The sequence below is a fragment of the Monodon monoceros genome, unplaced genomic scaffold (assembly GCF_005190385.1).
Source record: "Monodon monoceros isolate NGI ecotype Baffin Bay Population unplaced genomic scaffold, NGI_Narwhal_1 Super_Scaffold_16, whole genome shotgun sequence".
Taxonomy (NCBI): Eukaryota; Metazoa; Chordata; class Mammalia; order Artiodactyla; family Monodontidae; genus Monodon; species Monodon monoceros.
Window position 1 is genome coordinate 93539677 of NW_021703772.1, and position 22488 is coordinate 93562164.

The 22488-nt window shown below is 37.1% G+C and overlaps 1 protein-coding gene across 4 annotated transcripts in view; it reads right to left on the reverse strand.

Moving 5' to 3' along the window:
- The window catches only part of R3HDM1 (R3H domain containing 1), a 179911-nt gene that overhangs the window by 144102 nt on the left and 13321 nt on the right, over window positions 1-22488 (reverse strand). The window lies entirely within an intron of this gene.

Sequence of the window (22488 nt, forward strand, 5' to 3'; positions counted from 1 at the left end):
GAAGAGCCCATAGTGCCAATCTCAACAATGGAGAAAGCATTTCAGCCAGTCCTACACTTGACTGCTTCCTTTCCTATGACAGGTATATTCCTAGCAGACCAGCTAACCAATCAACTCACTTTAATCTGAACCCCTGCTTGTCAAACAGCCTTCTAATTACAATCTGGCTAGTCCATGCAGATTAATCTGAAGAGAATGCAGTGGTAATGCTGACAGGAGCAGAACTCAACTCTCACAGTAAATTAATAACTGACATTCACATTTATTCAGTCTCTATAAACTTCATTAACATATATGACCTGAGTGTTTGCTTTACTTTATGTGATTCTACAAAAACAAAACTTTTGAGTTTTCAAAGCTGAGGCCCCAATCACTAGAGCTGTGTGAATCCATCAACATAAATGTGCTGTGAGGTCTTGTGGCAGTACCACTCTTACCCCTAACTCATCCCCTTTCTAATAGTGGGAACATGTAAAATAACAAAGAGTTTTACACATATCCTAGATCAGTATTCCAAAGAAACTGTCAAGTTTACAAAGAAAGAAAATCTTGTATTCTATGTACTTAAATAACAAATGTCTAGCTCAGGGAGAGTAGAAGTTGTTTAGGAGACCATTTCAGATAAAATAAGATGCAATAGTGGTATCTGAATCTCAAATTAGTTAAGAAAGTTTTCTGCTCATTGTACCGTTATCTACAATAGTCAAGATATGGAACCAACCTAAGTGTACATCGATGGATGAACAGATAAAGAAGTCGTGGCATACATATACAATGGAGTATTATTTAGCCATAAAAAAGAATGCAGTCTTGCCATTTGCAACAATACGGATGAAACTTAAAGGGCATTTAAGCTATGTGAAATAGGTCAGAGAGAGAAAGACAAACACAGTAGTCCCCTCTTATCCATGGGTGATACATTCCAAGACCTCCAATGGATGCCTCAAACAGTAGAAAACCCTATATATACTATGTTTTTTCCTATACTTACATACCTTTGATAAAGTTTAATTTATAAATAGATACAGTAAGAGATTAACAACCATAACTAATAATAGAACAATTAAAACAATATACTGTAATAAAATTTATGTGAATGTAGTTTTTCTCCTTAATTAACTTCAACTCTGCTGGAAAGTGGCACCAGCTTTTTCACAGCAGGCAGCCTCTCCAGTAACTTTTACATTTTTCAGTCCACTTAATAATGATTAAATGTACAACATAATGATTAAGTAAAGACTTAATCATTATGTTGTACACCTGAAACTAATATAATATTGTATGTCAATTATACCTCAATAATAAAAGGAAAGTTTTCAATTTTACTATACATATATCTGCATTTAAGTCTCAAACATCTTTTTATTGCACAAGGCAGTAATTTAGCTTATTGTTATTGTTGAGACTGTAAATCTTCAGTTAGCTCTGTGCAGTAATAATTATCATTAAAGGATATTTCTTATTTTGCAAATAAAGAAAAAGATGAACATACCTGTGAAAAACAGCCAAAGAAATAAATAGGTATTTCACAGAAAAGAAATTAAAGATTTTTTATTAAAGAAAAGCAATTTAACAAAAAAAAGCATTTTCCACTAGCAATGACAGATGAGAACTCTGCCTCTGCCAAGTAAATGGAGGGGTCAGAATAACTGACATTCTCATACACTGTTTGTGGGAGTGAAAAATGGTCCAAACTCTTTGTAGGTCAATTCAGCAGTATATATCATCAAAAGTCTCATACTGAACACACCTTTGATCCAGGGACACCACTTAGAGGATTTTATCCTAAAGAAAGCATTACAATGTACGATAGCGCTGTATAAAAGAATGAAAAACTGTGAACACTACAGGACTGGCTGGCTAAATGGAAATACACTCAATAAGCTGTAGAAACTCATTTGTTGGCAGCCAAGATGATGACATTTTAGGTGAAGGAAAAAACAAACCAGTTCATGAAACAGTATGTACAATATGATCTGATTTTTTGTTTAAAAAAAAAAGGAATGACTTATTTAGTGATAACTGTTTGCCAGGGAATATGGAAAATACATTTTTAAAGGTCTGGAAGAATATATACCAAATGTTAATGGTTTTCTCTGGGTGACAGTAACTTACTGGTGGTTAGTTTTCATAGTTTTGTTTATATTTTCTTATTTGTCTTCCATGGATGTATATTATGTATTTATTTATAAAATACCAACAAGAATCTATATGCTAGGATCTATACTTAGGGAAATTTGACTCTTTCAGATCTACCTTATAGCTGTCTCTTATTTGTAAGTACAAGACTTTGCACATAGGAAGTAAGCAACTGTACATAACTAACTTACTACCTAGGTAGAAATACAAAATACACAGGATAACACATAATACAGAGCCAAACTGTAAGCATTAAAAATGATCTTAAGCCTAGTATTGGGTGGCTAGCTTATTTTTAGTGATTGGTCTTCTTTCTCTATACCAGGGTTTTAAAAGTATTCCACTGGGCTTTGGGTACTTTCCCCACTCAGACTCAGTTTATTTCAAAAACAGTAATGATTAACATTTATCAAGCGCTGAAAATGTACCTGTTATGATTTTATATCCAATACCTTGCCAAAAACTTAAGATGGTTAACGAAGAGCCAAAGAGTATATACTTTATAAAATCACTCCCACCAAAAGGAAGACAGATGCTAACCATCAAAATAGCTAATAGGGATACTTGACTGAGGATCAAATTTGAGTCTGAGTGTTACAGCAACAAGGGCAAAAGGAAACAAGATAGTCACGCAGTTCTCATTCTCAGAAAATGAGGAAATGTACCAAATCCTTCAGAACAGAGAGAATTTCTCTTTCTTTAAATTAAAAGGTAATTCTTATATTTGCTTCTGCAGTGCATAAACAAAAATTAGATTATATGGCCCTTGCACAAGGATGGCACACACATTCATGAAATATTCCCATCCTAAGGATTTTAGAATCTCCAAATATCATCTCATAGACTACTTGCTGATGTAAGAGATAAACGAAGGAATCAGGGTGCTATCAGCCAAACAAAATGGAACACTTTAATACAAGACATTTCTGCCAATCATTGCCAGAAGTGAATGATCAACAAGATAATCATACAATTTTTTGTCCAAACTGGGCAGAGTGAAAGGGGGTATGTTATTTTGCTGGACAACAGGTGTAAACTGGTACATGTGGTCACCCTAGTTTTCAACCTAACAGCAAATGGTAAAGGTAGCAAGTAAAAGAAGGAATAGTTCATTTATTTCCACCAGAAATTAAGTGAAATGAACAGTGAACACCAACTGAAGTTGAAACAGGATGTTTACTTTTCCTACAGTTGAGTTTGTCCCAGGCAAACAAGGTTAGGTTATTAAGGATACTTGGCTTTAAAAAGAAACCTGCTAGGGACTTGCCTGGTGGCGCAGTGGTTAAGAATCCGCCTGCCAATGCAGGGGACACGGGTTCAAATACTGGTCCGGGAGGATCCCACATGCCACGAAGCAAGTAAGCCCATGCAAAACTACTTAGCCTGCGCTCTAGAGCCCACGAGCCACAACTGAGCCTGCGTGTTGCAACTACTGAAGCCCGCGAGCCTAGAACCCATGCTCCGCAACAAGAGAAGCCACTGCAGTGAGAAGCCTGCGCACCACAACGAAGAGTAGCCCCTGCTCTCCACAGCTAGAGAAAGCCCGCGCACAGCAACGAAGACCCAATGCAGCCGAAAATAAAATAAATATATAAATAAATTTATTTAAAAAAAAAAAGAAAGAAACTTGCTAAAATACAGGAATAAGGTAGGGATAAAGAGGTGAATGCACCTAGCCAACCTAAAATTAGTTCAACTGTTCAGGTTTTCATAAACCTGAAAGTGTAAATAAGACTGAAATGAAAAGTTTTATAAAACTAAGAAGATAAAATTTTTCAAAAGGGACTTCCCTGGTAGCACAGTGGTTAGGAATCCACCTGCCAATGCAGGGGACACGGGTTCAATCCCTGGTCTGGGAAGATCCCACATGCCGCTGAGCAACTAAGCCCGTGCACCACAACTACTGAAGCCTGCGTGCCTAGAGAGTGTGCTCCGCAACAAGAGAAGCCACCACAATGGGAAGCTCGCGCGCTGCAATGAAGAGTAGCCACCGCTCGCTGCAACTAGAAAGCCTGCATGCAGCAATGAAGACCTAATGCAGCCAAAAATAAATAAAATTAAATTTAAAAATTTGTTAAAAGAAATTTCAAAAGTCTATGTATTGATAAGTCATCTCCCATTCTTCAACAAATGATGTTAAGGATTGGTAAATGTGATATCAATCCCCAGGAAAATTATTACAAAAAAAGCAACTAAAAAATACATGATCACAAATTACTATGAACTAGCACAGAGTAAATCATGTAATACTAAACCTTGTATTTTTTTTTGATAGGGTTACTATATGGTTAATATACTACAGACTATATAATTTATGATTTCAGAAAAGTTACTGACCAAATATCCTATGGAAATTTGCCATACTGGAAAATGCTGGCTAGAAAGATCAAATGCAAAGCTAACATTCACTTTTTGGAGCAAGTGCTTAAAATGCACAAACCTTGAAAATCTGCTATCTCAGCCTCATCCAAAGCCTGGATGCTCATATGCCTTATTCTACAAACAGCCATTAGTCATCCTCCGTGAAGACACTGAAAGAAAACTAATAAAAGATGGATTTCATTATAACCCCTTGAGTATCACCATATGATGTCCAATGGCCTGTTTCTCTTTAAAAATAAATATCCATGATTCCTTTAATCATCCCCTCTGTGATATGGTTTCTAGATTTTCCTGGTAACCAGTCCTCTGGACTAACTTTGTCAATTTTTCCTTTAAAACTCTGTTGCCTTTAATTGAATAGACGTGGTTGGACTTGCTCCCAGTACAACAGAAAGGTAACCTGACCTAAACAAAAAGCCATGTCTACAATTGGATTAACTTCTTAATTGTCATTTTACTGTTATAAAACAGTAAAGCTGAACAATTAAGATGACAGTCTTTTTCTCATGAACTGACTCAATTATCTAACCATTTGTGCAACTGATTTTTCTAAACTTAAATGCAGTTTATCATATTCTAGTTTACATAACTTTTACTTTGAGCCTATTTTTTTTTTATTGTTTAATATATTATTCTGTTTTCTTCTAAGTTAACAGACCAGGGAAGACCTAAAAACTATCCTAGGATAATAAAAAGCTGCCATAAAGTGTAAATTTATCAAGAGGTAGAAGGGGAACCAACAGATAAAATGGAATCAGGACTCTGGCTCACTAAAAAGAGAATAGTTTCTCTCACGCATGGAGTTGTCCAACAGTGGAATAGGCCATTTCATAGAGTGTGCAGTATAGAGACTCCTGACATCAGAAGCATTCTTCAGGAATCTGCTGGGGTTAGGGAGTCAGATGAGATTACATGTGTATTAGTCAAGTATGTTGTGATAATTAACACCTACAACTCACTGGGTTAATACAAAGACTTCTGTCTCTCACTACATGTTTGATACCAGTCAGGTGACTGTCTAGTAGTTAGTAACCTAGGGCCCACAGCTTGTTTTCATATGTCCTTTGAGCTACAAATGGCTTTTTCATTTTAAAGATTTGTGAAAACAATATAAAACAACAACAACAAAAGAATGTGTGACAGAAATGGTATGTGGTCTGCAAAGCCTAAAATACACCATCTGCCCTTCATACGGTGACTCAGATTCGGCTACTTCCATCTTGTGGCTCTTTGCTTCTTTCTCAAAGTGGCTCTGCCATCTCAACACCTAGCCCCCACTATGGTCTCTTCTCACACTCCAGAATGAGTCATGCGGCACCACCTAACTGCAATGGGGCTGGGAAGTGTGCTGTTCCAGACGTCCAAGGAAGCAGAAGAATACCGGCATGGGAAAGCACTATAAGTCTCCGTCACTGCTTGTATATTTTATTCTAACTCAGAGATTCTATGATTCTATATACTTCAACTGTACTTTTCATTTTTAGTATAAATCTTAATGAAGTGGTTTTAAAATTGATTTAGAAAGAACGTATCAAAATATCACAGCTGGTGGTAGAGTAAAAATGCTTTATGTTTGAGTCAGAACTAAGACAAAGGAACCTAAATATCATCTGCAGCATGTCTGGATTAAATTCTTTAGTTTGCATAGCCTTCGAATTTTAGTATGGCCACAATGTTACTAATGAATCATAAAAACCTGAAATTTTAAACATTACGTGACTGGAACAGAAGAACTGATAGGTCTTGCAGAAAAATACGTATGTGTACTGACTTTGTAAATGGAAATAAAATAAGTTCTATGCCATTACTGCAGGGAAAACTTCGTAATTTGGTCATTTCAAAATCTCCTCACTTCTCACTTAATTGATTTAGTAAGTATGGAACAGCTGCAAGCTGAATTATACATGATGATAGTGAAATATTTTATAGATTGTTTAGCCATATCTACTGGGCATACTAAAAGACATAAATTAGAGTATCTCTTTTTCCTTTAGTCTAGCAAGTGAATGTTTCATTACTTTGAAGAAGACTTCATTTACACAAGCATACCAAGCATTAAAAAATTAGTTCAGGGCTTCCCTGGTGGCACAGTGGTTGAGAGTCCGCCTGCTGATGCAGGGGACACGGGTTCATGCCCCGCTCCGGGAAGATCCCACATGCCGCGAAGCGGCTGGGCCCGTGAGCCATGGCCGCTGAGCGTGCGCGTCTGGAGCCTGTGCTCCGCAACGGGAGAGGCCACAACAGTGAGAGGCCCGCGTACCGCAAAAAAAAGAAAAAAAAAATTAGTTCATAGTTCAAAACTGTAGTCACACGTAAGTCAACATACCTACTCTATTCCAATCTGTCAGGCACAGGAGGAAACTATATAAATATAGTAAGAAATACTTAAAAGTGACAGGAAAAAAAAGGAAATTAATTGTACCAGAATATGCTTTTATACTAGGAAGACAGAAAAACAATTTTAAGAGTGTACACCTCACAAGCAAATCACAAAAAATGGGACTGCCCTTACATAAGATGTTAATAATCAACTGTCAATATGCAAAATGAGGAAGGAGGTATGAGAAATTAAATAAGAGGATGCACGAAAATATTTAACTCAACAAAGCTCACCAATATAACTGTGAGAAAGCTAAAAACTTGAAATTGACTTCACCTGCACATTTCAAAAGGCTAAAGGGCTCTGTCAGGGCACAGTTCAAATATTCATCGGGATAGATCTTTCAAGTTACTAGAAATAAGAGACAATGAACTACGAAACAACTGTCTAAAGAATTAAATTACAGGATTAATGGAAAAAATTACAAAAATCAAGGAAATCAGAATACAAAATGAATCCAGTGATTTTTCCAACATCTCAAAACATTTTAGGGGGCAAAATATTAAACTGGTATTAAAGAATGAAAATAAGGATGACAAGTAACATATTTTGTGAAATCATGAACACCAGTGATAAAGGTATCTTGGTTTTCAGGTTTCATTAAACAAATGATTTTAAAACGGAAGTAGATTAAAAAGTAGTAACCTCTATGTTTTGTGTAATTGTATTTTGCCTTTCAAAGAAGTCTTTATGAATTTTCCTTAAAGAAAAATTCTGCTAAACGTTTCTATTAGGAAGGCCACAGGTATTATTGGCAAATAACCTGAAACTGTTTAAAAGTATTTTTTAAAACATGATTATCACTTTAAAGATTTAAAAATACATTTATCTACCTTAAAAATGGAAAATACTGACCAAATCACCATGAAGTATGTTCAGGGACCTTGGTTTGATAAAACTAAAAATTTTTCCATTTCCCTTGGCAACCAATTCCAAGAACAATACTTAGTACTGAAATTTCTTCCCTAAATCTCCCCAAGCTACATTTTAACCCCATTTTCTGTACTCAGTGAACAATAATATATACATTATCAATAAACAGCCCAAGTATTACAGTTCCAAAGACCTCCAATAAAAAATTTTAATTGTTGGACTACTGGCCCCTCATTTCTTTAGCTTCCATTCCAAGGTGGTGAAAGGATGGGGACAATAAAGATGATAATGACTAACACTTGAGTGTGGCACAGCAGATGCTATGGTCTAAATGTTTGGTCCCCCTAAAATCCTTATGTTGAAATCCTAATCCGATGTGATGGTGTTAGGAGGTAGGGCCTTAGGAAGGTGCTTAGGCCATAAGCCCATCATTCATGGAGCACTTATGAATGGAATTGGGGCTCTTGTAAAAGAAACCCCACAGAGTTTCCTAGGCCTTCTACATTGCAAGAAGTCTGAAATCTATAACCCAGAAGAAGGCCTTCACCAGAACCCAATCATACTGGCTCCCTGATCTTAGACTTCCAATCCAAATCTGTGAGCAATACATTTCTGCCGTTTACAAGCCACTCAGTCTGTGGTATTCTGTTATAGTAGCCCAAACTAAGACAGTGAGTGCCAAACACATGTACATGAATTAAGCCATTCAATCCTCAAAATAACCCATTGAGATAGGCATCAATATATATTTATCCCATTTTACAGATGGGGGAAATAAAGGCAAGGAGGGTTTTGTAAAATGCCTAATGCCTTAAAGCTATCAAATAGAGGGGGCAGGATACTATTCAAGGTATTCCAAGTCTAGTGAGCTGTGCTGTCTAATAAGGTACTTACTAGCTCATGTAGCTGTTTAAATTTAATTAATATTAAATAAAATTACAAATTCAGTTCTTCAGTTGCACCTGCCACATCTCAAGTGCTCAGTAGCCACATGTGACTAGTGGCTACCATGTTGGACAGTGAGGATATGGAACATTTCCGTGATTGTACAAAGTTCTATTGGACATTACTGATCTGTCTGCAGTCTTAGCCACCACATAATATACCTTCCTTGTATGTGAAAAGTGATATGTGCTTAAAGAATTGTCATTACACTTGAACGAATTAAACCATAATTCAATATTTCTACTGTTTTGTTATTCCTCCCCACCCCAACTCATTATCATTTAATGACATCTACCACACTGAATCTCTTAAAAGGTGTACTTCTCCAGCACTGTAGACTCCAGGCCTCAATTTGAAGAAATATAGGGCTAATGTACTCTAAGATCTTATGTCAAAATTTATTTTGGACTGTAACATTCCTTCATTTATGGGTCCATTATTTTGTTCAATGAATGATGACTATATATATATATATATATATATATACACACACATATATATATATATATATATATACTGTCCTCTGTTATTTCTGTCTATTGAATGCCCTGTTCCTCTACTTATTCTATTTCACCACTCACCAGTGGCCTTACCCTGCACTTGACTCAACATCCACTTCCAGCCCCAGGGGTGAGAACATGACCTAGGCATATACTATACACCATGAACTATACTGGACACATTTCAAGGTTGAACTTGTGACTTAAGTTGGGTCATTTAGAATGTGCCATAAGATCTTCCTTGTCACCAGCTCATTCCTACAGGGATCAACAGCTCTAAGGACCAAGTAAGCCAGGATTTATAGGCAACCAGTTTTTCCTGGTAACATGGATGAAGTTGTCTACAGAATGCCCGCAGAGAGGACATAAGAGGCAGATAATAGCATTTGAGGCCTGGACATAGCATTCATATGAGTTGTGAATTTCCCCTTTTGTTGAGTTAGCACGCTTTGGATTTCTGTTGCTTATAATTAAAGGAACAAGAGAAAACTAATAAGAGATGAGTTCAAAGACCTTTGGTATTGTGTGGGAAGGACAATAAGACACTAAAGATATACTCAGGTTAAACATGAATGGTTAAAAAGGGTAATCACTAAAAGAAATAAAAAATAGAGTGCATAACTTCCACATTAGTAAAGCAAAAGCAAAAAATCCAAAAAACAGAAGCAAACCAACAACAATAAAATACTATCTTAAGATAACTATATTGCTAATTACCACTAATTAAGCCCGTGTACCACAACTACTGAGCCTGTGCTCTAGAGCCTGCGAGCCACAACTACTGAGCCCGCGTGCTGCAACTACTGAAGCTCGCACGCCTAGAGCCCATGCTCTGCAACAAGAGAAGCCACGGCAATGAGAAGCCTGCACACCACAATGAAGAGTAGCCCCCACTCTCCGCAACTAGAAAAAGCCCACGAGCAGCAACAAAGACCCAATGCAGCCAAAAAATAAATAAAAAATTTTTAAAAAATGAACTTATCCCAGATTTATAGACTAAAATAATTATAAAATAGCCACCTAACATAGGTATCTGAATTTTGGTATCAGCATTTCTTAGATGCTTGACACTTTTAACCTGAATATGACTGAGTTGTAAAAAATCAAGTTATAAGTTTATAAGCCTTCTTAAATGTCTATTAAGGCAGAATTCGAATTGAGAATTAAAAAATCTTGTAATTATACTATACTCTTAGATTGATTTATTAAGAATTGACTGGGGACTTCCCTGGTGTTGCAGTGGTTAAGAACCCGCCTTTCAATGTGGGGACGCGGGTTTGATCCCTAGTCAGGAACTAGATCACACACGCAGGCTGCAACTAAGAGTTCACATGCCACAACTAAGGAGCACATGTGCCGCAACTAAGGAGCCGGCCTGCCCCAACTAAGACCTGGCGCAACCCAAAATAAATAACAAAATAAAATAAATTTAAAAAATAAACTTATTAAAAAAAAGAATTGACTGAACACTAGTTAATCTGAAAACCACATATACTATTTTTGCATGTCTAACGTAGACCTCTGGAAACAGCATGAAGCTATACAGTATTTAATTTTATTTTGATAAATAGCTTCGATAGTTGCTAAAAAAAAATACTAATACTCCTCATTATATTATTACTTTACGAAGGACCCAATATTTAGGCTTCTAGTTACATGTACAGCACATTTTAACACATTTTGTGTGTCATTAAATAATAATAGAGTCTGATTTTTAAAAAGTATTACTTAAAACTGAAGCCCAAGAAAGCTATGATAAAAACAAAACACACCTACAACACAACAAAAAAACCAAACAACTCCATTCAAAAATGGGAAAAGAAGGGGATTTCCCTGGTGGTGAAGTGGTTAAGAATCCTCCTGCCAATGCAGGAGACACAGGTTCGAGCTCTGGTCTGGGAAGATCCCACATGCCACGGAGCAACTAAGCCCATGTGCCACAACAACTGAGCCTGTGCTTCAGAGCCTGTGAACCACAACTACTGAGCCCACGTGCTGCAACTACTGAAGCCCGCGCGCCTAGAGCCCGTGTTCCGCAACAAGAGAAGCCACCACAATGAGAGGCCCGCGCACCGCAACGAAGAGTAGCCCCCGCTGGACGCAGCCAGAGAAAACCTGTGCAGCCAGAAGTAAATAAACAAATAAATAAATTTAAAAAAAAGAAAAAAGGGAAAAGGAACAGAAATGTCTCCAAATTAAATATACAAATGGCCAAACAAGCACATGAAAAGGTGCTCAACCTCAATAATCACTAGGGAAAACGCAAATAAAAACAACAAAGAGATAACACTTCACGCCAATTAGGATACCTACTATTAAGAGAGCAGAAAATAACAAAGAGTAGGTGAGAATGTGGATAAACTGGAACTCCTGTGCATTGCTGGTGGAAATGTAAAATGGTGCAGGCACTGTGGAAAACAGTATGGTAATTCCACAAAAACTTAAAAACTGAATTATAGACATACCTCAGAGACACTGCAGTTTCAGTTCCAGACCATCATAATAAAGTGAATACTGCAGTAAAGTCAAACAGACATTTTGGTTTCCCAGTGCACAAGTCATATTTACACTATATTATAGTCTAGTAAGTGTGTAATAGCATGTCTAAAAAACAATGTATATACCTTAATTAAAAAATACTTTATTGGAACTTCCCTGGTGGCGCAGTGGTAAAGAATCCGCCTGCCAAAGCAGGGGACACGGGCTTGATCCCTGGTGCAGGAAGATCCCACATGCTGCAGAGCAACTAAGCCCATGTGCCACAACTACTGAGCCTACATGCCACAACTACTGAAGCCCACGCACTTAGAGCCCATGCTCCACAACAAAAGAAGACACCACAGTGAGAAACCTGAGCACTGCAATGAAGAGTAGGCCCCGCATGCTGCAACTAGAGAAAGCCCACGTGCAGCAACCAAGACTCAACGCAGCCAAAAAGTAAATAAAAAATACTTTATCACTAAAACATGCTCTCATCTGAGCCTTTAGCGAGTAGTAGTAGTAATATCAAAGATCATCATAACAAATATAATAATGAAAAAGTTTGAAATATTGTGAGAATTACCAAAATAAGACACAGAGACAAAGTGAGCAAATGTTGGAAAAATGGTGCTGGTAGACTTGCTTGACAAAGGGTTGCCACAAACCTTCAATTTGTAAAAAACGCTTATGTGAAGTGCAATAAAAGGAAGTATGTCTGTAGTATATGATCTAGTAATTCCACTTCTGGGTTATATACCCAAAAGAACTGAAAATGAGGTCTGAAAGAGATATTTGTATACCCATGTTCACAGCAGTATTATCCACAATAGCCAAAAGTGGGAAACAACCCAAATGTCCATCAACAGATGAACAGATAAACAAAATGTGTTATATACAGAAGACAGATTATTATTAAGCCTTAAAAAAGAAGGAAGGAAATTCTGACACATGCTAAAACAGGATGAACCTTGAGGACATTATGCTAAGTGAAACAAGCTAGCCACAAAGAGACAAATACTGTATGATTCCACCTAAGTTACCTAGAGTAATCAAATTCATAGAGACAGAAATAGAATGCTTGCTGTCAAAAGCTGGGGAAGAGGGGAATGGGGAGTTGTTTTTTAATAGGTATAGAGTTTTGGTTTTGCCAGAGTTCTGGAGATTGGTTGCACAATGTGAATATACTTAACATCAGAACTGTACACAAAAATGGTTAAGATGGTAAATTTTATGCTATGTGTATTTCACTACAATAAAAAACAAAAACTTTTCACACACCAACAGTAACAAGATGTTTTTTGCCCTATGTTTAGGACTGCAGACACACAAACTCATAAAAGTAAATGAGAGCACATATTAACTATATATTAGTACCACATTCCAATAAGATTGTACTGGTATACAGATAATTGGAGTCGAAATATACATAAATTTCACACACATATATAGCTCATACATGTGAAATAAGGAATTACTGGATTTAAACATGTTGAAAGGTTGGGATTAATAAATCAGATACAGGAATCCTTACCACAGCAGAGAGCTTCAGCCTTTCTTCCTGCCACCACACACCTGAGAGCCCAAGAGATATAATATACTCCTTTCTGAAATCTTCTCAAATGGGAAGAAAGAAAAGCTACCATTTGAAAGACACTCCCTCCTCTTATCTCCTTGAGGGAAAGCAATCTTTTCCCTTCCCATTTAAAATTTCTCTAATTCTAGAAGTACAAAGAAAAATGCACAAATGACAAGTTTGAGAACAAATAATGGAAGGAGCAGGAAATGGGATCATAAACACAGGTCATTAAGCTTCTTAAGGGCAAGTCAGAATTCTACCCTAGTCCTTACAGGGTCTCCTAGAAATCCTATCATAGTCCCTGGTACACAGTTACGGATCAACACATTCTAAAGAGAGCTGGAGTAGGTTTGAAGAAAGGGACACCTCTTCAGTTGAGACTGGTAGAAGAAAAAAGAGGAAAAGTATTGAGAGAGGCTTTTAAAGTATCCACGGTTAATTCAGTGACCCCAAAACTATAATAAATAGCCCCAATATCTTCACTAAGAGAGGAGAGAAATTTATGTACCAAAAAAAGGGTAGGAGGTGGCAGGCGACTTAAAGAGAGAGAAGAAAAGACAATTCGTAAATGCAAGTTTGGAAATACAAAAGAGATAGTTATAAAAGGATTACAATCACCAAGTCAAAGCAGAAAGTGATTAACACTTTTTAAAAAGGTTAAACCTGCTTAGTTCTCTATCTTCTTTCAACAGCCCCCACCTATCAGAAAAAGCCTAAAAAGAGGACCATGTGGATGACCCAGAAACGAAGGTCAGGACACTGGCCTCAGTGAAGTAAGACAGCAGGGAGAGTTTACCATGAAACAAAATGGGTGAGCAGGCGGCCAGCCCTCCGAAAAGGTTCTTTAGTGAGGTAATTTTAATATGGCTTGATAGAACAAAAGCATACTAAAAAACCTTTTTTTCCAGTTAGTATTCTTTAGACTCGGCAATTACATTACCAGTTCCTTCTATGGCAGAATTCAAAACAGGACCATGTTAATCAGCATAATTTTGAAAATCAATTCTCTTAACTAGGCAGAAGCACAAGTTCCTCAAGCAGCCCTGAAGACATGCATCAGCCTAGAGGAAAAAACTGAGAATATCAGGAAGGATAAGGACAGTTCAGCGCTCATGCTCATATCAGCTAATGCCAGTGTTGAGACTGGGATATGGTATTCATGGGATACGGACATTAGGAGTAAGTCATCAGCTCATTCAATAAAGTTATCTCCCAGCTATCAGACTGTAATCACTTTTTATTGGAGACATAAAGGAGAGAAATTTTATGCAATTTTATGCAAGCCAAAGTTCTGACAGAATTTTAACTTGAAGTGGAATATCTCTGAATTTTTGAAAAGGAAGTTTATTTTTCTAAATCTGTTTCTAAGTAATTTTTCTTGAGCTGTAAGTTTGATCTCTACTATTATCTCAAATCAATACAAGATATCTAATTATATTCAAATCTACAAACATTTATTAAGTTCAGTTGTGTACAAGGCATTATGATCAAGCTGACAAAGTTTTTGACTCAACTAATTCTAAAATGGAGCAGTGTCTCTGACTGGGTGTAGGGGAAAGGCAGGTGGTAGCAGAGGTTAGGGTTGTGTACATGATGAACTACACGTAATCAAGGTACAGAGACAGTAATAACTGATATGAAAATGACACACACACACATATATATAATGCCACAGGAAAACACATGGGAGAGTACACTTCTGGGGTTTTTTTTGTTTTTTTTAACATCTTTATTGGAGTATAATTGCTTTACAATGGCGTCTTAGTTTCTGCTTTATAACAAAGTAAATCAGTTATACATATACATATGTTCCCATATCTCTTCCCTCTTGCATCTCCCTCCCTCCCACCCTCCCTATCCCACCCCACTAGGTGGTCACAAACCACGTAGCAGATCTCCCTGTGCTATGTGGCTACTTCCCACTAGCTATCTATTTTACGTTTGGTAGTGTATATGTCCATGCCACTCTCTCACTTTGTCACAGCTTACCCTTCCCCCAACTTACCAAGTGGATTTGTAATGACTTATTAGATTGAGCTCCTCTGGGGCAAGAGTACATATCATTGATTTTTGTATTCTCAAAGCCAGGGCTTGGCACATGGCAAGTATTCACTAAATGTTTTTTTCAAGGAATGGCTGATTAAACAAATGAGTGAACAATAGAGTGGAATCAAATTAGAGAGTCTTAAATGCTTATTATTTTCTTCCATAGGAAAGTAAATGAAAATAATTTATGCCGTGTCACATTTAAGGGACAATTAATTCCTAGGAAATAAAAGAAGGGTAATATAATAACAAAAATGAAAATAGAAAATTAATATAAAAGCCTAAAAATGTTAAAAGCACACAAATTCCAGTGATTTACCACTGTGAAAAAACTTGCACTATTAGATTCTCATAACCCTTTAAAAGTAACGCATTTCCACCACTTAGGGTCATGAATTCGGCTTTAAGATAAACAGTTGAACTGCTTATGTGTATTTCTTCATATTTTAAACACAGTTTTTATTTGTATATCTGAATTAAGAAATCAAACAATGAGATGAGAATAGGAAAATACTCTTCTCATTTTACCCTCAACTCTACATTTATAACTTCTAGGGATTCTTTGACATTCCAAAAAAGAGGGGAGGGATATTCTTAAGCTGAATGTGCTTTATTCTCTAAATATATATATTTTAAAATAAAGGTCAAGAAAGTAATGACAAGGACCTACTGTACAACACAGGGAACTATACTCAATATTTTATAATAACCTATAAGGGAAAAGAATCTGAAAAGGATTCATGTATGTATATGTATAACTATATGTTATACATATATGTATGTATATGTATAACTGAATCACTCTGCTGTATACCTGAAACTAACACGATATTGTAAATCAACTAAACTTCAATTAAAAAAAAAAGTAACGAAACAGTATAACTTTGGATCATCACATACAAGGAGGACCCAATATGTTTGAATCTTTCAGGACTCCAAATGTTGCCTACGATTCATATTACTTGGAAACTCATAATATTTTCTAAATTAAGCCATATTCTAATTCTATAATAGTAATGATGTATCTTTCTCTCCCTCTCTCTTCTAGGTCTGGTATTATCACTTTAAGTAGAGAGATTTGAAAATACTTAGAAAAATAAAGAGGTGATAGATTGACTATCGAAGACAATTTAAAAATAAATTTCCTGACAACCACAATGGAAGTAGGAAAGGAAAAAGGTCTACATCATAAAGAGGAAGAGGTGACATAGAAACACAGAGTCCCAGTAACAATAAGGCAACGAAATCTGTATCAACACTATCTTGCTCAAAAGAATCTCCAGTAGTTTCCCCTTGACTCAAAGGACACAAGTCAATCCTTCAGTTTGGTATTTAAAATCCTCTACTATTTTGCTCAAATTTAACTTTCCACTGTGATTTCCCCTCATCCATTCTAGACCACAGCCAAGCTAGGCAATTCACCTTTCATCACCTGTACTCACCGGTGCTCCTCTCTTTATCTAGAATTCTCTTCCACCCATTTTTGCCTGGTCAATCACATCTATTCTCCAAGCTCTAGCTCAAACTCCTACTTACTGTTTGCTCTACGTTTTCATGATAGACTTTCTTCCTCACAACTTTCCCTCACCAATCCAGTCCAGCCATTCCTTACTCTTTGGAACTTCTCAAGCATTTATTATACCATGTCCTTAATCTGGCATGTAATTATTTGCTCCATTCGCTCAGCTAAATATGTACAAATGAAAAGTCACTAGCTCTTGAATTTTGGAGAGAAGAGTACCTGCTCTATAAATATGGACAAGTCTTAATAACAACTCAATGTAATCTTCTTCCCGTGCATAATTCGCAATGATTTCCTCAAGTTAAATTAATGGGTCATTTCAGTTCTCTACTCAGTGACTGTATCCTTAGAAGACAAATTATAATGGCAGACTTGCCAGAGTATCAATTAGAAAACCAGCACATCTTCAAAATATACACTTTGAATACAGCTGATTGTACATCAATTGTACCTCAATAAAGCTTTTTAAAAAAGTTCCTCCCCCCATCCAAAGAGTTTCTGGATGAGCTACTACAGTGTGGGTACTTAGATTTAAGGCTGTGTTGCTTGGTATCACAGCTAATAAGAGTTAGCTCAAGTTTCCAGTAATGGAGACATCATGAGGCAACAGCTATGCTGGGATACACATAAACTCCTACCTTTTAAGCCATTTCCTAACTTATTTCTTAACTCTGTTGCATTGGTGCTAAAAGGTAATCAATCATATAAGCAAGTATGAATGGCTCAGCACAAGACCCTCCACAATTAATGCATATTACTTTATACTGAGTCAAATGTGTTCACTCATCTTGAAGACAAAAACTGTACAATTAACAAAAAAATATATCTTAAAACCCAGATGGGCATCTCTGACACCTATTGTATAGATATCTTATAAGTTATGTAGATATCTTACAAGTGCTTGGCTTACAAACAACCCTATGTGCAAATATTACCAAATCTCACTGACCCCCAAATAAATAAAACCCAACAGTACTACATTCTATCTTCCTTCTAACATAGCCTCAAAGTCTGAAAGTACTTCTTCTGCCTCCCTCCATCCCCATTAATTCTTTTTTATTTATTTATTTATTTTTTTTTTGGCGGTACGCGGGCCTCTCACTGCTGTGGCCTCTCCCGTTGCGGAGCATAGGCTCCGGACGCGCAGGCTCCGCGGCATGTGGGATCTTCCCGGACCGGGGCACGAACCCGTGTCCCCCGCATCGCCGAGCGGACTCTCAACCACTGCGCCACCAGGGAAGCCCCATCCCCATTAATTCTTGCTCCTAGTTCTCAGGTATGAAGAACACCTTCATGAATTCTTCTCTTACTCTCAGCTAACTCAAAGGAAAATATTATTGAGAAGCTCAGCTTTGTTCACTGCCTCTTACTAGAGGTCTGTCCTGAGATCATCCTACTTCCAGTAAATTATTTCACTTTACTTACTGTCTCATACCCTCCGGCCCCTACAAGCCAGTCCAATGTGCATGTTGATACTCCTCCCCTATCATCACTTTAAGGAGATGGGTGGTGCTAGGCTATCAGGTTAGATTATTTCTCTCCAGTTTTAACTTGGAACTCACTGTCCCACTAAAACAATGATAATGGGTTTTGGGTCATAGAGCAACACCAGCATTCTGCTAGAATGATACATTACAAATGTGCTTGACCCTGAAATTGCTAGAAACATAGCTTCACACCCCTTTCTTCTGGAGCTTCTAATTTAGTAGATAGCAAGTATGTATTTAAATAAGTACTCTAGGTTAATTGTCAGTAGGTTGGCCGTATAATTTATCATCCAAATCAGGGCATACTTCAGAGTGAAAGATGGCACTTTTATAATTAAGCCAGGACAACAGGCATAAACTGGGACTATCCCAGGCAAACTAGTAACTGCCCTATTTATCAGTTAAGTTTGGAAAACACTAATGAATCACTCCAATTCTCCAATACGTCTCAGAGCTAATCCTTTAATGTGTTTGTATACATACTGGTATTTTATATGGAATACAGTGCCTATATACTGATTAACTGTAGAGTGCATAAGAGCTACACAAACAACATTTAGATATCAAAGTTCACATAAAATCAAGTGGCCAATAAGAAGCACAGGAGAAGACTCTCAACAACTTTAATAATTAGAGAAATGCAGATCAAAACCACAAGGAGATATTACTTCACATCCACTAGGATGGCTATAATCAAAAAGACAGACAATAACAAGAACTGACGAGCATGTAGAAAGACAGAAATCCTCTTATATTCCTACTGGGGATGCAAAATGGTGCAGCTACTCCGGAAAACAGTTGATGAGCTCCTCAAATGGTTAAACAGAGTTACCATATGACCCAGCAATTCCACTGGTAGGTATACACCCAAGGGAAATGAAAACATATGTTTATACAAACACTTGTACAAGAATGTTTACAGCAGTGTCATTTATAATTGCCGAGAAGTAGAGACTATGCAGATGTCCCTCAACTGATGAACTGATGAAAAAAAATGTGGTATATTCATGTAGTGGCATATTACTCAGCCACAAAAATGAATGAAGTACTGATTCATCCAACAATATGGATGAACCTTAAAAACCTTATGCTTAAGTGAAAGACAGTCACAAAAAATGACATACTGTGTGATTTCATGTATATGAAATTTCCAGAAGAGGCAAACCTATAGAGACTGAAAGTAGATCAATGGTTGTCTAGGGCTGCAGGAAGGGGAAAAGAACATGGAGAATGATTGTTAATGGATATGGGGCTTCTTTTTGAAATGATGATAATGTTCTAAAACTAGATTATGGTGATGTTGCATAACTTTGTGAATATATTAAAACCTAATGAACTGTGAACTTAAGTGTATTTTATGGTATGTGAATTATATTTCAATAAAGCTATATTAAAATATCAGCATAAAAAAGTCAACATTGGCCAATAAATTTCAACATGATTTATATGTCAGGTTTTATACTAACTCTTTAAAAAGCCCACACCAGGGGACTTCCCTAGGGGCGCAGTGGTTAAGAATCCACCTGCCAATGCAGGGGACAAGAGGGAAGGTCTTTTAAGTACGTAAGTAAATAGTTTTAAGCGACTGGCAGTTCTAGGAGTAACATTATAAAGTCTAGAAGAACAAAGTATGGAGTCTGAGAGTAATTTGTCTGACAAGCTATCTATTTTGAAATATTCCCCAATAAATGTGCCCTTATTACATTCTGGGGCTAAAAAAATAGGCACATTAAGTGACCTGATTAATTCCTTTATCCTTGATATAGTATAAAACTGGACTTGGAGTATAAAGTCCTGGCTGGGCCATTAACTGGTTATGTTAACTTTGGTTAAATCATTTAATATCTCTGAAGTATAGGATGCCAAGTGAAAAGCTGTGCGAGAAATGAGGGCAAGACAAAAATGCTTGTATTTAAATTTTACCACAGGCTATGTAAAAGCAATTCAATTAATGGTTATCTGACCACCAACTTTCACTTGGTTCTCTATTGTGCATTTAGAAGGCGTAAATCTCATGTAATCCTTGGAACCTCATATATTTAATTAAAAAGGCCACCCACTGAGACTCAGTTTCTACTTTATCATAGTTCCATTAATCCTGTCTTATCTTAAGCAAATTTGTCCAAAGACGAGGGGAAGAAGAGGAGGACAAGTAGGATGAGGAGAAAAAGGAAATGGAAGCTGCAGCCATTTATAATACGGAAATTCTGACTCAAGTGGATCCCAGATTAAGTCGTGAGCTTCTTGAAGGCAGAGGTATGTCTTTAAGAACAGAAGCAATTTAATTACTAGCCATTTCTGTGATCTTAGTGTAACTTTCACAAACAAGAACACCAATGATCCCTTACTAGCATTTCTGTAAGCATTTTCACAAATGCCACATAAACCAAGAAAAAAATGACACAAGAAAAGATAAACAAGCCCTTTCTGAAATTAAAGTATAGGCGTTACATGCAAATAAAGTAGATATAAGCTTCATTTAACATTTAAGTCAATCCTCTTAACACTGTCACCTGTTTTATCATTGGATTTTCCATTTTAGTAGTAAGGTAAATGCAACCGAAAAGTTGTGTAGCTGTATGCAGTTTTCAGAAAAGCCATGAAGTAACTTTCGTATGCCACAAATACAGCTTGAATACTATACTAAAAACCACTTTACTTTTTTTACTTGAATTAAATTTCAAAATCACCATTCATTAAAAAGAAAATTAACACTCACAAAAAGCTGTGGTATGTGTACACTGCATATTATAACAGTATAAAATCCTTTGTGTAATGCGGTATGGCAATGGGAAAATGTCATTCTTAATTTATCACATGAATTTAACAAAACTTAAAGAGCTACAAAAAACACTCCATGTCATGAATATAAAATTTTAAACTTGGGGACTTCCCTGATGGCACAGTGATTAAGAATCCACCTGCCAATGCAGGGGACACGGGTTCGAGCCCTGGTCCAGGAAGATCCCACATGCCATGGAGCAACTAAGCCCGTGTGCCACAACTACTGAGCCTGCACTCTAGAGCCCACGCACCGCAACTACTGAGCCCATGCGCTGCAACTACTGAAACCCATGTGCACTAGGGCCCATGTGCCGCAACTACTGAGCCCATGCACCGCAACTACTGAAGCCCATGTGCTCTAGGGCCTGCTTGCCGCAACAACTGAGCTCGTATGCTGCAACTACTGAGCCTGTGTGCCACAACTACTGAAGCCCGCATGCCTAGAGCCCGTGCTCCACAACAAAGAGAAGCCACCACAATAAGAAGCCTGCACACTGCAGCAAAGAGTAGCCCCCCGTTGCCGCAACTAGAGAAAAGCCTGCTTGCAGCAACGAAGAACCAATGCAGCCAAAAATAAATAAATAAATTAAAAATTTTCTTTTTAAAATGTAAACTGCCATTCCAAAATTACAACAAATAGAAGTAATAATCTTTATTAAAAAAGCAAGTGGGGACTTCCTTGGTGGTCCAGTGGTAAAGAATCCGCCTTCCAATGCAGGGGACGCGGGTTCAATCCCTGGTGGGGGAGCTAAGATCCCACATGCTACGGGGCAACTAAGCCTGCATGCCTCAACTACTGAGCTCGCATGCCTCAACTAGAAAGCCCGTGTGCCACAAACTACAGAGCCCACATGCTCTGGAGCCCGCACCACAACCAGAGAGAGAAAACCTGCACACCACAACCGGAGAGAAACCTGCGGGCCACAACAAAAGATCCCACACGCCACAATGAAGACCCAATGCAGCCAAATTAAAAAAAAAAAAAAAAAAAAGCAAGCAAAACGCATTCATAACTGAAAAAGTCATGCCTCTATGGATCAAGGACGATTCACATACAACATCAGACTAACATATTCTTTAAAAACTTCTATCTCTAAAATTCAACGACTTTATAAGCTGAAGTACTAACTTCTAAGTAAAGACGCTCTTAATTACACCTAATTACCTAAAGTCAATCAGTGGACTAGAAAAAACAGGTTAATTTTAAAGTTTCAACAAAAATATAAAAAAATTTTAAAAGAGGGGATGATTTTAAATAATCTTCCTACCTGCTCTTTATATTACTGAGGACAGCAAGAAATCATAAAAAGTATGACAGTATTCTCAGCTAAGTTATGAGTTAATTTTGTATTAAAAATTCAAGAGTTAGGAAA